Source organism: Chlorocebus sabaeus, chromosome 16 (assembly GCF_047675955.1).
Source record: "Chlorocebus sabaeus isolate Y175 chromosome 16, mChlSab1.0.hap1, whole genome shotgun sequence".
In the NCBI taxonomy this organism is placed as follows: Eukaryota; Metazoa; Chordata; class Mammalia; order Primates; family Cercopithecidae; genus Chlorocebus; species Chlorocebus sabaeus.
In genome coordinates, this window is record NC_132919.1 from 35,382,292 (window position 1) to 35,400,491 (window position 18,200).

General features: G+C 42.9%; 1 protein-coding gene across 9 annotated transcripts in view; it reads left to right on the forward strand.

Annotated features, from left to right (window-relative positions):
- ACACA (acetyl-CoA carboxylase alpha) overlaps nucleotides 1-18,200 on the forward strand; it is a 332,440-nt gene that overhangs the window by 61,778 nt on the left and 252,462 nt on the right. The gene's annotated exons all lie outside the window — the stretch shown is intronic.

Genomic DNA, 18,200 nt, shown 5'->3' on the forward strand with positions numbered 1-18,200 from the left:
TCCATCCTTTTAGCATGCCATACTCATGCTGTTTTATACAAAGAACCACAATAACGTTTACTATTCCATGACATCAGGACTGGAAATTGCATGGCAGTACTATTTATGGAGTGGTTATTTCAGATAGAATAAAGTTGTATAAATTATTTTCTTTGTTTTAAGGCAGGATCTCTCTATGTCATCCAGCCTGGAGTGCAGTGCTACAAACATGGCTCACTACAACCTTGACTTCCTGGACTCAAGTGATCCTCCCACTTCAGCCTCCTGAGTAGCTGGGATCACAGGCACATGTCACCATACCTAGCTAATTTTTTAATTTTCTGTAGAGATGAGGTCTCACTGTAATGCTCAGGCTGGCTTCGAACTCCTAGGCTCAAGCAATCCTTCTGCCTTGGCCTCTCAGAGTTTTGGGATTACAGGCATGAGCCACCATGCCCAGCAAAGTTTGAAAATTCCGAATGAACTCATGGAGTTTGAAAAAACAGACTCAGTTTTGGGGAATTTTTCCTCAAAAAATATAAGGCCTCATTTATGAATATTTGGTTATCCCTTCTGATAGAACTAGAGTATAATACTCATTAATGACGTTCCTATAAAATTATCTTCTTTTTTTTTTAGATGGAGTCTCGCTCTGTTGCCTAAGTTGGAGTGCAGTGACGTGATCTCAGCTCACTGCAACCTCCTTCTCCTGGGTTCAAGTGATTCTCCTGCCTCAGCCTCCCTATTAGCTGGGATTACAGGCGCACACCACCATGCCTGGCTAATTTTTGTATTTTTAGTAGACAGGGCTTCACCCTGTTGGTCAGGAGTCTTGAACTCCTGACCTCAAGTGATCCGCCAGCCTTGGCCTCCCAAAGTGCTGGGATTACGGTTGTGAGCCACTGTGCCCAGCCTGTCTTCTGTTTTTGTAAACAGATTTCAAATCTGTTCTTAGTTGTGTGTATATATTTTACACACATGCCAAGATGAAGAATAGTAGGTTGATAGGAGCTTGATTAGTTTTTAAGTTTATCAGGAGTAATATCAGTAGATTAGCAGCAAGAAGATGAATCGCTGGGTCCTGTTTTATGCTTTAGCATTTAGAGGTATTCCTGGCCCTGGCAAAGCAAGCTGTTTGATTTTACTTTGATTCTACCTCAAAATTCAATAACTTAATAGAACATTTAGTACTGGAAAGTGCCTAAGGGATTTTCTTTTCCAGTTTTCCACTTAATATGAGAGAATATTTTATCTGATGTACATTTGAAAGTTTCCAACTATAGGCACATCTGGCGTAAGGCATCATGGGGCAACTGATTTTTGGGAGTTCTTCATAATTTGCAACTTAAAACTGGCTCCTGAAGACTGCATAGGATATTGTAACTACGAAGGAATTATGAATTTTTGCCTTAACCTGTAAATGTCACCAGCATAGATCTCTGTTAGGTAATATAAAGTATAACGCCTTAACATATCCATAGGACTTGGAGGCAAAAAAATTCAGCAGTATTTCCTTAAGGAAGAAATTGCTTTCTTTCTTTCTTTTTTTTTTTTTTTTTGAGACGGAGTCTCGCTGTGTCGCCCAGGCTGGAGTGCAGTGGCCGGATCTCAGCTCACTGCAAGCTCCGCCTCCCGGGTTTACGCCATTCTCCTGCCTCAGCCTCCCGAGTAGCTGGGACTACAGGCGCCCGCCACCTCGCCCGGCTAGTTTTTTGTATTTTTTAGTAGAGACGGGGTTTCACCGGGTTAGCCAGGATGGTCTCGATCTCCTGACCTCGTGATCCACCCGTCTCGGCCTCCCAAAGTGCTGGGATTACAGGCTTGAGCCACCGCGCCCGGCCTCTTTCTTTTTTTTTTAATAGAGTCTCATTCTGTCACCCTGGCTCGAGTGTGCTGGCATAATAATGGGTCACTGCAGCCTCAACCTCCCAGGCTCAAGTGATCCACTCACCTCAGCCTCCCAAGTATTCGGGACTACAGACACACACCACCATACCTGGCTATTTTTTTGTTTTTTGTTTTTTAATTTTGGTAGAGACGGGGTTGTGTCATGTTGCCCAGGCTGGTCTCAAACTCCGGGGCTCAATCGATCTTCCTGCCTCAGGCTTCCAAAGTGTTGAGATCGTACAGCCGCGAGCCAGTTCTTTTCCTTGAGACTCTGGTTTTCGTTAAATGCAGATCTATGAAATAAAATTATGAGCATAAATTGATTTCATCCTAGAACTTTCTGAATTCACAAAATGCCATTTTACCTGGAGGCCTCTAAATGTTCTAGAGGATAATGTTTGAAATAGTGACTTAGTTTATGTCTGCTAGTTTTGTAACTCAAATATTCGTTGCAGCCTGGCCAGATGCGGTGGCTCATGCCTGTAATCCCAGCACTTTGGGAGGCTGAGGCGGGCGAATCACGAGGTCAGGAGATCGAGACCATCCTGGCTAACACGGTGAAACCCCGTCTCTACTAAAAAACATACAAAAAATTAGCTGAGTGTGGTGGTGGGCGCCTGTAGTCCCAGCTACTCAGGAGGCTGAGGCAGGAGAATGGCATGAACCCAGGAGGCGGAGCTTGCAGTGAGCCAAGATCGCGCCACTGCACTCCAGCCTGGGTGACAGAGCGAGACTCCATCTCAAAAAAACCCAAAAAACCAAAAAAAACCATGCAGCCTTTGAAAGCCTAGTGTTTACATGGCATTGTGAGGCATTGAGAGTGGTGGATCTAAATCAATTAGAAGAGGCTGGGCATGGTGGCTCACATCTATAACTCTGGCACTTTGGGAGGCCAAGATGGGAGGATTGCTTGAGGCCAGCAGTACAAGACCAGCCTCGTTAACATAGCAAGACCTCCATTTCTCTCTTTTTTGTTGTTTTTGGAAGGGAGAATAACTTCCCCAGCCTCATCTAGGAGATAACCCAGAGTCAATTACATAGTAACACATGTTAAAGAAATAAGTGAATAACATTTCAGTTATCTGGCTAAATACTCTGACAGATACGAGATAAGGGATCAGAGTAGCATGTAATTAATTGAGGAAAGCTTTTTATTAAACTTATTTAAAATCTTCAGTTGACAATATATTCATGTGGTTCAACATTTTGTTTTATTTGTTTGTTTTTTTGAGACAGAGTCTCACTGTGTCACCCCAGATTGGAATGCAGTGGCAGGATCTTGACTCTGCAACCTCTGCCTCCTGGGTTCAAGCAATTCTCGTGCCTCAGCCTCCCGAGTAACTGGGATTACAGGCGTGTGCCACCATGCCCAGCTAATTTTTTATATTTTTAGTAGAGATGGGGTTTCACTATGTTGGCCAGGCTGGTCTTGAACCCCTGACATCAGGTAATCCTCCCGTCTCAGCCTCCCAAAGTGCTGGGATTACAGGCGTGAGCCACCATGCCCAACTCGGTTCAACATTTTATTTTATATTTTATTTTATTTATTTTATATTTTATTTTATTTTGAGATAGAGTCTTGCTTTGTTGCCCAGGCTGGAGTGCAGTGGTGTGATCTGAGTGCACTGCAATCTCCACCTCCCAGGTTCAAGCAATTCTTCTGCCTCAGGTTCCTGAGTAGCTGCGACTACAGGTACACTCCACCACCCCCCTCTAATTTTTGTATTTTTAGTAGAGACAGGGTTTTACCATGTTGGCCAGGCTGGTCCAAAACTCCTGACCTCAGGTGATCCGCCCACCTTGGCCTCCCAAAGTGTTGGGATTACAGGTGTGGGCCACTGCACCTGGCCTGGTTCAATATTTTAAAAGCACAAAAGGGGGCCGGGCGTGGTGGCTCATGCCTGTTATCCCAGTTTCACCGTGTTGGCCAGGCTGGTCTTGAACACCTGACCTCAGGTGATCCGCCCACCTTGTCCTCCCAAAGTATTGGGATTACAGGCGTGAGCCACTGCGCCTGGCTGTTATTATTTCTTATTTCTTTTTAATAATTATCAGATATTTTAATTTATGTTAATGTTATTAATTTCTTAATAACTTCTAGAGATTTTATGCATTTTCAAGCAAATATATATATTCTCTCCCTCCCCTCCAACTATTTGTTATACAAAACTTTTTTTTTTGAGATGGAGTTTCACTCTTGTTGCCCAGGCTGGAGTGCAATGGTGTGATCTCGGCTCACCTCAACATCTGCCTTCCAGGTTGAAGTGATTCTCCTGCCTCAGCCTCCCCAGTAGCTGGGATTATGGGCATGCGCCACCTCGCCCGGTTAATTTTGTATTTTTAGTGGAGACAGGTTTCTCCATGTTGATCAGGCTAGTCTCAGACTCCCGATCTCAGGTGATTTACCTGCCTCGGCCTCCCAAAGTGCTAGGATTACAGGCACGAGCCACCACACCCAGCTCGAAACACATTTTTTGGTTTGTTCATTGTTTTGTTTTCGAGACAGGGTCTTGCTCTTTTGCCCATGCTGGAATGCAGTGGTACAGTCACGGATCACTGCAGCCTCAACCTCCTGGGCTTAGGCGATCTTCCCACCTAAGGATCCCAAGTAGCTGGGACTACAGGCATGCGTCACCACACCCAGCTAATTTTTTCTGTTTTTTTTTTTTTTTTTTTGAGATACGGGCTCACTATGTTGCCTAGGCTGGAGTACAGTGGTGCAGTTATGGCTCACTGCGGACTCGACCTCCTGAAATCAAGCAGTCCTCCCATATCAGCCTTCTGTGTAGCTGGGACCATAGGCATGTGCCACCATGCTCAGCTAATTTTTAATTTTTTAATTTTTTATAGAGACGGAGTCTCACTTTGTTGTCCAGGCTGGTCTTGAACTCCTGAGCAATCCTAATGCCTCAGCCTCCCAAAGTGTCAGGATTAGAGGCATGAGCCACTGTGCCTGGCCTGTTGTATACTTCTATTGCATCACATCCAGAGGTATATGAAGTCAGTTTGTCCTAATATTGGTGATATTTAGTTTGAATACTTAGTTAAGATGGTATCTGTCAGATTTCTCCATTGTAAAAATACCTTTTCCCTTTTGTAATTAATATGTAAGAATATGGCCAGGTGCAGTGGCTCACGCCTGTAATCCCAGCACTTTGGGAGGCTGAGGGAGGCGGATCACTTGAGGTCAGAAGTTCAAGACCAGCCTGGCCAACATGGTGAAATCCCGTCTCTATTGAAAATACAAAAAAATTAGCTGGATGAGGTGGTGGGTGCCTGTAATCCCAGCTACTTGGGAGGCTGAGGCAGAAGAATTTTTTGAACCTGGGAGGTGGAGGTTGCAGTGAGCTGAGATCGGGCCATTGCACTCCAGCCTGGGCAACAGAGTGAGACTGTCTCAAAAAAAAAATAAATAAAGATATATATATACACACACACACACGTGAGAGACATATATGTAGGATATATCTTATATATGTATATGTGTAAAATATATATGTAAGATATGTGTATAATATATATGTTATATATATATGTAAGAATATGTTGTTTTCACTGAGCATGGTGGCTCATGCCTGTAATCCCAGCACTCTGGGAGGCCAAGGCAGATGGGTTGCTTGAGGACAGGAGTTCGAGACCAGCCTGGCCAATGTGGCAAAACCTCATCTCTACTAAAAATACAAAAATTAGCCAGGTGTTGGGGCACACACCTGTAATCCCAGTTACTTGGGAGGCTGAGGCACGATAATTGCTTGAGTCTGGGAGGTGGAGGTTGCAGTGAGCCGAGATCATGCCACTGCACTCCCATCTGGGCAACAGAGTGAGACTCCATCTCAAAAAAAAAAACTTAATAATAATAATAATAATAAAGAATATGTTGTTTTCTGAAAACCCTTTATCCAATGGTTTTAACATATATTTATGATATTGGCCAATATCAATTATTGCATTGGTGTTTGTAAAATGAATTATGTTTTCTAATTGCATTATTCTCAGAGGTAATTATTTTGAGATTTTGCTATCTGAAAATATGTCCTGTCCTCACAATTGATCAGCAACCTATTGTGTCTAAAATTCTACATTGAAAATAATTTTCCTTCAGAATTTTGAAGGCATTGTTTAATAACTTTAAAGCGTCTGTTGTTATTTCTGATAAGTCTGAAAGGCATTCAAATTCTTGATCATTTGTATGTGAACTTTTTTCTCTCAGGAAGCTTGTAGGATCTTTTCTTGTGTTCAGTTTCTGAAATTTCAGTGATGTGCCTTGGTGTCCGTTTTTATTCATTATGGTAGGCAGTTGTTGGGCCTTTGAAATCTGTCAATGACCATGGCAATCTGGCATGATTACCAGATGAAAATTTTTGCCCTATGTTTTGTTCTTGCTTTTGGGAGCTTCCGTTGGACCTTCTGAACAGGTTCTCTAATTTTTTCTCTCCTGTTGTTCATCACTTTGAATCCTTTTTTTTTGAGAGACGGAGTCTCACTCTGTGGCCCAGGTTGGAGTGCGGTGGTATGATCTCTGCTCACTGCAACCTCTGCCTCCCAGGTTCAAGCAGTTCTCCTGCTTCAGCCTCCCAAGTAGCTGGGATTACATGTGTGCAGCACCACACCCGGCTAATTTTTGCAATTTTAGTATGGTTGGGGTTTCACCCTATTGGCCAGGCTGATCTTGAACTCCTGACCTCAGGTTATCTGCCTGCCTTGGCCTCCCAAAGTACTGGGATTACAGGCATGAGCCACCACACCTGGCCTTCTTTGACTTTCTGTTCTGATTTGTGAAAGCTTTTCTTCAATCTTCTGAGTTTTCTTCTTCTGAGTTTTTTCGTTGCCGTGATCATATTTTTAGCTTTTCAAAATTCTTGTTAAATTTTATGTATATATATATATAAATAGGGATGGCATTATGCTTTATTGCTCAGGCTGGTCTGGAACTCCTGGACTTAAGGGGCCCTCTTGCCTCAGCCTCCCAAAGTGTTGGGATTACAGGTGGGAGCCACTGCACCTGGCCTAAAACAGTTATTTTAAAAATATTTCAGCCGGGCGTGGTGGCTTAAGCCTGTAATCCCAGCACTTTGGGAGGCCGAGACAGGCGGATCACGAGGTCAGGAGATCGAGACCATCCTGGTTAACACAGTGAAACCCCATCTCTACTAAAAAAATACAAACAAACTAGCCGGGCGAGGTGGCGGGTGCCTGTAGTCCCAGCTACTCGGGAGGCTGAGGCAGGAGAATGGCGTAAACCCAGGAGGCGGAGCTTGCAGTGAGCTGAGATCGGGCCACTGCACTCCAGCCTGGGCAACAGAGCGAGACTCCGTCTCAAAAAAAAAAAAAAAAAATTTCAGACCAGCTGTGGTGACTCACACCTGCAGTCCTAACATTTTCGGAAGCTGAGGCTGGAGAATCGCTTGAGCAGGAGTTTGAGATCAGCCTGGGCAACATGACAAAATCCCGTCTCCACAAAAATTACAAGAAAGCTAGCTGGGTATGGTAGTGTGCACCTAGTCCCAGCCACTCAGGAGGCTGAGGTAGGAGGATCACTTGAGCCCGTGTATTAGTCTGTTTTCACACTGCTGATCAAGATGTACTTGAGACTGGACAATTTACAAAATAAAGAGGTTTAATGGACTTACTGTGCTGTATGGCCAGGGAGCCCTCACAATCATGGCGGCAGGCAAGGAGAAGAACGTCATGTCTTACATGGATGGAAGCAGGCAAAGAGAGAGCTTGTGCAGGGAAACTCCTGTTTTTAAAACTATCAGAACTCGTGAGACTTACTCACTAACATGAGAACAGCATGGGAAAGACCCACCCCCAGGATTCAATTACTTCTCACCAGGTCCCTCCCATAACACGTGGGAATTAAAGAGGAGATTTGGGTGGGAACACAGCCAAACCATATCATTCAGCCCCTGGCCCCTCCCAGGTCTCATGTTCTCACATTTCTAAACCAATCATGCCTTCCCAACAAAGCCTCAAAGTCTTAACTCATTTCAGCCTTAACTCAAAAGTCCACAGTCCCAAGTCTCATCTGAGACAAGGCAAGTCCCTTCTACCTATGAGCCTGTAAAATCAAAAGCAAGTTATTTACATCCTAGATACAATGGGAATACAGGCATTGGGTAAATATAGCTGTTCCAAATGGGAGAAATTGACCAAAACAAAGGGGCTACAGGCTCCATGCAATTCCATAATCTAGCAGGGCAATCAAATCTTTTTTTTTTTTTTTTTTTTTTTTTGAGATAGAGTCTTGCTCCAGCCCAGGCTAGAGTGCAGTGGCACAATCTCGGCTCACTCCAAGCTCCGCCTCCCAGGTTCACGCCATTCTCCTGCCTCAGCTTCCGGAGCAGCTGGGACTGCAGGTGCCTGCCAACATGCCTGGCTAATTTTTTTGTATTTTTAGTAGAGACAGGGTTTCACCGTGTTAGCCAGGATGGTCTCGATCTTCTGACTTTGTGATCCAACTGCCTCGGCCTCCCAAAGTGCTGGGATTACAGGTGTGAAACCGTGCCTGGCCAGGGCAATCAAATCTTAAAGCTACAAAATGATCTCCTTTGATTCCGTGTCTCACATTGAGGTCGTGCTGATGCAAGAGATGGGTTCCAATGGTCTTGGGCAGCCCCACCCCCATGGCTTTGCAGGATACAGCCTTCCTCCCCGCTGCTTTCATGGGCTGGCATTGAGTGTCTGCAGCTTTTCCAGGTGCATGGTGCTAGCTGTTGGTGAATCTATCATCCTGGGGTCTGGAGGATGGTGACCCTCTTCTCACGGCTCCATTGGGCAGTGTCCCAGTAGGGGCTCTGTGCGAGGTTCCACCCCATCTGATTCCCTTTTGAAACTGAATGACTTTAACAGCGCCCAAGTTACCTCTTGAATGCTTTGCTGCTTAGAAATTTCTTCCACTAGATACCCTAAATCACCTCTCTTAACTTCAGAGTTCCACAAATCTGTAGGCCAGGGGCAAAATGCTGCTAGTCTCTGCTAAAACATAACAAGAGTCATCTTTGCTCCAGCTCCTAGGAAGTTCCTTATCTCCATCTGAGACCACCTCAGACTGAACTTCATTGTCCATATCATTATCAGCATTTTGGTCAAAGCCATTCAACAAGTCTCTAGGGAGTTCCAAGCGTTCCCACATTTTCCTGTCTTCTTCTAAGCCTTCCAAACTGTTCCAGCCTTTGCCTGTTACCCAGTTCCAGTCGCTTCCACATTTTTGGGTATCTTTTCAGGCAGTCCCCCACTCTACTGGTACCAATTTACTGTATTAGTCCATTTTCATGCTGCTGATAAAGACAAACCTGAGACTGGGCAATTTACAAAAGAAAGCGGTTTAATGGACTTACAGTTCCATATGGCTGGGGAGGCCTCACAATCATGGCAGAAGGCAAGGAGGAGCAAGTCACATCTTACATGGATGTTAGCAGGCAAAGAGAGATTGTGTAGGGAAACTCGCATTTTTAAAACCATCAGATCTTGTGAGACTTACTATCACAAGAACAGCAAGGGAAATACCCACCCCAGTGATTCAGTTACCACCCACCAGGTCCCTCCCACAACACCTGGGAATTCAAGATGAGATTTGGGTGGGCACACAGTCAAATCATATCAGCCCGGGAGGTCAAGGCTATAGTGAACTGTGATTACGTCACTGCACTCCAGCCTGTGTGACAGAGTGAGACCCTGTCTCAAAAAAAAAAAAAATCCATTTGTGCTTTATGTGTATAATATCTTCTCTTAGCTCTTTCAGGATAATAACAATGGTCCCTTTAGATTTCAGGGTTTTTTCAAGATAGTAATTTTTTTTTTTTTTTTTTTTTTTTTTTTTTTGAGGTGGAGTTTTGCTCTTGCCACCCAGGCTAGAGTATAATGGCATGATCTCGGCTTACTGCAGCCTCCACCTCCCAGGTTCAAGTGATTCTCCTGCCTCAGCCTCCCGAGTAGCTAGGATTACAGACATTTGCCACCATGCCCAGCTAATTTTTGTATTTTTAGTAGAGACAGGGTTTCACCATGTTGGCCAGGCTGGTCTCAAACTCCTGACCTCAGGTGATCCACCCGCCTCAGCCTCCCAGGGTTCTGGGATTACAGGCATGAGCCACTGCACCCAGCCAAGATGGTAATTTTAGACTTACGGAAAAGTTGCAAAGGTAGAACATAGAGTTCCTGCGTACTCTTGATCAGGGCTTACTAATCGTTAATCTTTTTTTTTTTACTTTTATTTTAGGTTTAGGGGTACATGTGCAGATTTGTTATATATGTAAACTCATGGGCGTTTGTTGTACAGATAATTTCATCACCCAGATACTAATTAGGCCTAGTATTCAATAGATACTTTTTGGTTTTTTTTCTTTTTTGAGATGAAGTCTTGCTCTGTCACCCAGGCTGGAGTACAGTGGCACGATTTCAACTTACTGTAGCCTCCGCCTCCTGGGTTCAAACGATTCTTGTGCCTCAACCTCTCTAGTAGCTGGGATTACAGGTGTGTGCCACCACACCCAGCTAATTTTTGTAGTTTTAATAGAGATGGGGTTTCACCATGTTGGCCAGGCTGGTCTCAAACTCCTGACCTCAGGTGATCTGCCCGCCTCGGCCTCCCAAAGTGCTGGGATTATAGGCATGAGCCACCACGTCTGGCCTCAAAAGATATTTTTTCTTATTGTTTCCCTCCTCCCATCTGCTACCCTCAAGTAGGCAAATGTTAATATCTTACTTACATAGCCAAAATACTTTTTTTTTTTTTTTTTTTGAGAGAGTCTTGCTCTGTCGGTCAGGCTGGAGTGCAGTGGCACAATCTCAGCTCACTGCAACCCCTGCCTCCCGGGTTCAAGTGATTCTCCCGCCTCAGCCTCCCAAGTAGCTGGGATTACAGGTGCATGCCTCCCTGCCCAGCTAGCCATAATACTTTAGTCAAAACTATAAAATTAACATTGGTATAATAGTAACTAAACTATAAAACTGTATTTCCTGTTTTTTTTCTTTTTTTTCCTCCAGAGATAGGGTCCCTTTCTGTCACCCAGGCTGGAGTACAGGGGCTCCATTATGGCTCATTGTAATCCGAAACTCCTAACCTCAAGTGATCCTCCTGGCTAGGCTTCCCAAAGTGTTGAGATTACAGGCATGAACCACCATGCTGGCCTTCTGTACCTTTTCTTTTTTAGTGGCTTTTTTTCTATTCCATCATTTAATGTAGGATACCACATTTATTTAGTGGTCATGTCTCATTAATCTCCCCTGATCTGTTATAGTTTCTTAGTCTTTCCTTTTTTGTAATGGCTTAGTGATTTTGAATAGTACTGGTCAAGTATTTTGTAGAATGTCCCTCAATTCAAATTTGTCTGATATTTTCTCATGATTAGACTAGGGTCATGGGTTTTTTGGGAAAATACCACACAGGTGGTGAAGTTGCTTCCCTCCCCTCGACCCCTGTAGTTTTTAATGGTTTCTTGTGCCCTGTAATCTCTTTTCTTCAAGTTACATTTTTAAAAATCTACAGGTAGTTATTTGTTTTTAGTCTTTCGTGTTGAAGTTTTTCTCAGACATCTGGTAATCTTTATTGTCTGTTTATATTTAAGAGGAAGTATTGAAAGCTGATTAGAGATGGTTAGCTTACTACATTGTAATCTGGTTGGGCAAGTCAATTAGGGACGTTGATGTTAGTAACTTTAGGTTTTTTTTCCTCCTTGAGTTGGTCAGATTCTCCAAAGAAGGATCCTTTAGGCTGGGCGCGGTGGTTCACACCTATAATCCCAGCACTTTGGGAGGCCGAGGCAGGTGGATCACGAGGTCAGGAGTTCGAGACCAGCCTGACCAATATGGTGAAACCCCTTCTCTACTAAAAATACAAAAATTAGCTGGGCATGGTGGTGCGAGCCTGTAGTCCCAGCTACTCAGGAGGCTGAGGCAGAAGAATCTCTTGCACCTGGGAGGAAGAGGTTGTGGTGAGCTGAGATCATGCCACTGGACTCCAGCCTGGGCAACAGAGTGAGACTCTGTCTCAAAAAAAAAAAAAAAAAAAAGAAGGATCCCCTAATCTCTCTCTGGGAGGGTGACAATTAGGGAAAGAGGACCAGGAAATCTTATTCAATATACTGACTTAATTTATTCATTTTCAGTATTGTACCCTGCCCCTTACTGTTGCTGGTATCCTCCAATCTAGAAACCCTCTGTTTAACCCTTTCTAGAGAATAAACCTAAAGTCTCAGGATGGTAGCAGCAGGCACCTGACTTCACTAGCTGGGGAGAAAATCTAATGATCTGAAGCTTCGGAAACAGTTTCAACCAATCCTCCTTATTTTCTTTAGCTCTCTTTCACCTGCACTTTCTGAACATTTTGGGGACTCTATGATATAAATTGTGTTGATTGTAAGTTTACCACTGATGAGCTATGATTCAGTTTTCTTGGGCTTGCCTAGTCATTTATTGCTCTTCTGTCTGCTTTCCAAGAAAATTGTCTTCCTGTTGTCTACCCAGACTTTTTAATTTCTTTTTTGGTCTTTTTGTGGGTTATGTCTTTTTAGTTTATTTATTTATTTTTATTTATTTTTTTGAAAAAGAATCTCGCTCTGTCACCCAGGCTGGAGTGCAGTGGCATGATCTCAGCTCACTGTGGCCTCTGCCTCCTGGGTTCAAGCGATTCTCCTGCCTCAGCCTCCCAAGTAGCTGGGATTACAGGTGCACACTACCACGCCCAGCTAATTTTTGTATTTTTAGTAGAGATGGGGTTTCACCATATTGGCCTGACTGGTCTCGAACTCCTGACCTCAAGCAGTGACCCTTCTTATCCTCCCAAAGTGCTGTGATTACAGGTGTGAGCTGCCATGCCCAGCCCAACCCACTATCTTTCTTCAGAAGTTTGGCAAGATTTATTTAAAGATTTCTTGAAAGATATGAGAGCTTTTACCAGCTACATCCCTGAAAAATATTATACATCCCTGGACTGAGAAATGGGAAATAGGACAGACAGTTACATTATGTTATTTCCTCTGACTGCTGTACCCTAAAAGAATAATCTCTTGGTTTATAAAAAAACAAAAAGTGGCTGGGCATGGTGGTTCATGCCTGTAATCCCAAAACTGGGAGGCCAAGGTGGGAGGATTGTTTGAGCCCAAGAGTTTGAGACCAGCCTGAACAACATAGCAAGTTCAGGCTGGTCTCAAACTAAAGTTCAGGCTTGTCTCTACTAAAAATAAAAGAAGTTAGCCAGCTGTAGTGGCGTGTGCCTATAGTCCTAGCTACTTTGGAGTCTGAGCCAGGAAAATCCCTTGAGCCTGGGAGTTTGAGGCTGCTGTGAGCTATGATCACTGTTCATAGCCAAGAAAACTGCCTGGGTGGCAGAGAGAGACCCTGTCTCAAAAAACAAACAAACAGCAAGAAAAAAACCTTCTAGCTGGCTCCTGAAGGAAATGACTTCGAGCTGTATTATAACCATTCATATCTAGTATTTCTCGTAAGTTTGCATCTTCTACCATCTGGTTCTTATTCAAATGTCCCTTCTACATGGAATGCTTCTTCCTCTCCCTCCTTGCTTATCTTTCCAGATTCATTTCTTTTTTTTTTTTTTTTTTTTTTTTGAGACGGAGTCTGGCTCTGTCACCCAGGCTGGAGTGCAGTGGCCGGATCTCTGCTCACCGCAAGCTCCGCCTCCCGGGTTTACGCCATTCTCCTGCCTCAGCCTCCCCAGTAGCTGGGACTACAGGCGCCGCCACCTCGCCCGGCTAGTTTTTTGTACTTTTTAGTAGAGACGGGGTTTCACTGTGTTAGCCAGGATGGTCTCGATCTCCTGACCTCGTGATCCGCCCGTCTCGGCCTCCCAAAGTGCTGGGATTACAGGCTTGAGCCACCGCGCCCAGCCCCAGATTCATTTCTAATATCTTCCTACTCCACCTCCAAGTTTGGACAAAGTACCCTTCTTTTGTGTTTCTACACCTAGAGATTATTATTTTTTAAATTACATTATTATTTTAACTTAAAACAATATTTTTTAGAGATGGGTTCTCACCATGGTGCCCAGGCTGGTCTCAAACTCCTGGGCTCAAGCCATCCTCCTGCTCAGCTTCCCAGAATACTGGGATTACAGGTGTGAACCACCACACCTGGCCTAGAGGGTTTTTTTCTTTTTAAAAAATTTTTTTAAGTTCTTTTTTATTTTTTATCTTTTTTTATTTATAGTTTTTGTAAGTGTTTTCAGAGATTATTATACTACTGTAATTGTATATTTAGATGTCTATAGCCACTTAGCTAGGGACAAATCTTATTTATCTTTGAATAATCAGCATCCGTTTCACTATTTGGAACACAAGTTCTTGTTATTTTAAAATTTAAAACTTGTGGTAAATTAAAATAGTTTTTAAAATAAAATTCTCTGTAATCCTTTTATGAATCACTGAATTAAAAAATAAAATCCATTAAAAAATAAATGACAAAATGAAAAAGGCAAATTCACTTATTCTCTTTGAAAACATCTTTTTTTTGTTTGTTTTTGAGACAGAGTCTCACGCTGTCGCCCAGGCTGGAGTGCAGGTGGCTTAATCTTGGCTCACTGCAACTTCCGCCTTCTGGGTTCAAGCAGTTCTCTGCCTCAGCCTCCCAAGTAGCTGGGATTACAGGCACCTGCCACCACACCTGGCTAATTTTTGTATTTTTAGTAGAGACAGGGTTTCACCATCTTGACCAGGGTGGCCTTGAACTCCTGACCTCGTGATCCACCTGCCTTGGCCTCCCAAAGTACTGGGATTACAGGCGTGAGCCACTGCACCGGGCCTCTTTGAAAACATTTAAGTGAACTTACTATGATGTGAGAGGCAAGGACGTGTTGTATAAGCTTGTATAGTTTTATCAGTGGCTACGAAAACTAATTGCTGCCTCTTTATTAGAATTGTTTGGAAAATACAGTGTAATTTGAGTTCAAGTAGAATATGCTAACTAAATTTGGTAACATCTGTTGTATTTATTTAGAAAAATATCTCTGGGCTGGACGCAGAGGCTCACACCTATAATCCCAGCACTTTGGGAGGCTGAGGCAGGTGGATCACCTGAGGTCAGGAGTTCGAGACCAGCCTGGCCAACATGGTGAAACGCTGTCTCTACTAAAAAATACAAAAATCAGCCAGGTGTGGTGGTATGCATCTGTAATCCCAGCTACTTGGAAGGCTGAGGCAGGAGATTCGCTTGAACCCGAGAGGCAGAGGTTACATTGAGCTGAGAATGTACCACTGTACTCCGGCCTGGGTGACAGATTGAGACTGTGACTCAATAAAAAGAAAAAGAAAAAGAAGAAAATCTCTGAATGAAATGCAGGCGGTTTTTTTTTTTTTTTTTTTTTTTTTGAGACAAGGTCTCATTCTGTTGGCCAGGCTGGAGTATAGTGGCACTTCAGCCTCGACCTTCTGGGCTCAAGTGATCCTCCCACTTCAGCCTCCTAAGTAGTTGGGACCATGGTCATGTGCTACCACATCCAGCTAATTTTTTTTTTCGGTAGAGATGGGGTTTTGTCATATTGCCCAGGCTGGTCTCTATCTCCTGGGCTCAAGGGATTTTCCCACCTCAGCCTCCCAAATGGCTGAGATTACAGGCATGAGCCACCACTCCTGGCCCAGGCTGACTCTTAAATACATTAGCTGTAGTTAGCTTTACCACATTTTCAGGAACATAAGGCACAGTTTGGGAGCCTTCTGCAAAAATTTTCAAGAGTCTCCAAATAAAAGCTGAAGAATACATTCTATATATAGTGTATATATAGTATATATGTATTTTAAAAGTACATATATATTAAAATATATATACATATATATATGTATTTTATTTTTTTTGAGAGAGAGTCTTATTTTCTCCGCAGCCTGGAGTGCAGTGGTGCATTCTCAGCTCACTGCAACATCTGCTTCCTGGGTTCAAGCCATTCTCCTTCCTCAGCCTCCCCAGTGGCTGGGATTACAGGTGCCTGCCACCATCCCTGGCTGATTTTTGTAGTTATGGTAGAGACAGGGTTTCACCATGTTGGCCAGCTGGTCTCGAACTCCTAACCTCAAGTGATCCGCCCATCGTTGCCTCCCAAAGTGCTGGGATTACAGATCTGAGCCACTGCACCTGGCCACATGATATATTTTTTAAATAAAAGAGAATTTGGCATTGTCAACAATTTTATATAATGAAGAAAATAATTTTTATTTGAGTAGGCAGACTAGATCTGGAAAAAGGCCTTGTTTTAGAACTAAGACAGCAATTATATGAACCTTCCCCAAAGGTCAGCTTCTTTTTTAGTCCTCTTTCTGGAGAAAGAGGTCTTAACCTAATTCAGGGCAGGAGTTTAGGAATCTCAAACCTGTATGCAAGGAACATTTTGTATGAAGGTACATTTTTGTCAAGAAAAGGTCCATAGCTTTTATCAAACAACAGTTGAGACAGTTTTAAGAATCACTGGTTTATGTACTTAACTGACTGTCTTTGCTGTCTAGTGAGGTTATAAACTGGAGGGAGTGAGGGAGTAAGGATTAGTTGTGGCTTTAAGACTTTTTTTTTTTTTTTTTGGAGACAGAGTCTTGCTCTGCTGCCCAGGCTGCAGTGCAGTGGGGTGCTCACTGCAACCTCTGCTTCTTGGGTTCAAGTGATTCTCCTGTCTCAGCCTCCGGAGTAGCTGGGATTACAGGCACACACCACCATGCCTGGCTAATTTTTGTATTTTTAGTAAAGACGAGGTTTCACCATGTTGGCCCAGCTGGTTTTGATTCCTGATCTCAGGTGATCTGCCCATCTTGGCCTCCCAAAGTGCTGGGATTACAGGTGTGAGCCACCACATCTGGCTGCTTTAAGACGTTTTTGACACAACTCGTAATAAAATGTCATTTACATCATGACCTATATATAACTAAAACAAAAATTTATAAAACTATAGATGCTCTCATAAACTATGGTATATCTTAACATTTCTATCTTACTTCATTTTCAAAATATTGGTTATAACTTGCTAAATTGATTTCTTAATGTTTTGCTGGGTGGTAACCCATAATTTGAAAAACACTGGCCTGTTGCATTATAGTTTACAAAATCCTTTCATATATTCTTAGTTTTCACAGCAGTCCTATAAGGTACAAATGACCTTCTTTAAACTTAATTAAATTCATTAATTTATTTATTTTTGAAATGGGGTGTTGCTAAGTTGCCCAGGCTAGAGTGCATTGGCTTTTCAAAGGTGTGATCATAGCACACTGCAGCCTCCAACTCCTGTACTCTAGCACACCTCTGCCTCAGCCTCCCAAGTAGCTGGGACTATAGGTGCACACCACTGCCCAGAAGACTTTCTTTTTTATTTTTACAGATGAGGAGGCTTGTCTGTAAAATATACAGAGACGTTAAGTGACCCGTTCAAGTCTGCAGTCACTTGCAATACGTGACAGAGTCGGAGTTTGAGCTTGGTTGGTCCTAGGTTTTAACTCCAGCTTCACTGCATGTTTGGTTACATGATCCAAACTTTTTCCTTCCTCTTCTCAATTGTAGGGAATAATACTAGCTCAGATTCCATAACTGGATAAGTCCTAATATCCTAAATCTTGTCCCTTGTCATTTAGGGGTCCTCTCTTGGAAGTTTTAGATTTCCCTATCAGTGTGATAGGTTCTTTCCTTTTGTTTCTTCTCTGTCCTGAACCAGTGGTTCTCAACCCTGTATTTGCATCAATGTCAATTAACTGTGGAACTTAAAGTTGATATCCCTGGGCTTCTAGCTGCAATTCTGATTCAGCAGATCTAGGGTGGAGTTTAGACTTTGTACAAGTTTTAAAAGCTCCACAGGTGATTCTTAAACATAATCAGAGTTGAGAATTTCTACCCTAGATACATTTAAATTGTCAGGCTTAAGAAGGAAACCCAGGATTTGGGGAGTCGCTAGAGACTCTTTGATCTCTTACAGTTTAGGGACTTTGTATAATGGGTGCTCTGTCTTCCCCCTGGCTCCCAACCTTTGTGGGTAGGTGTAACCGCTTGGAAACATAATCAGAGTTTAAGTGAATTGTAGAGAATCTAGTGGTTCTCTTCTCCCCACTGCCTCTTTTTTGATGAAATATTAGAAATGAAAATGTTGAAATGTATTCGTCAAGTATACAATAGGAAAAGCCACCTTGTGAAATGGTAAGCTTGTTCTATTGTTTAATATTTTCATAAACAATAAAGTATGTAATGTGTTTGATTTACAGAATTGAACAAATAATAGTTAAACTGCTAAACTTTGTGCTTTAAGTTAAATAATAGATTTGACCAGAAAAATAGATACTTTGTATATTATTACCTTTGTATTATGCTGAGCAAAACAGGAATTGACAAAAGTTTGTTTCTTAAGAAAAAAAAAACCT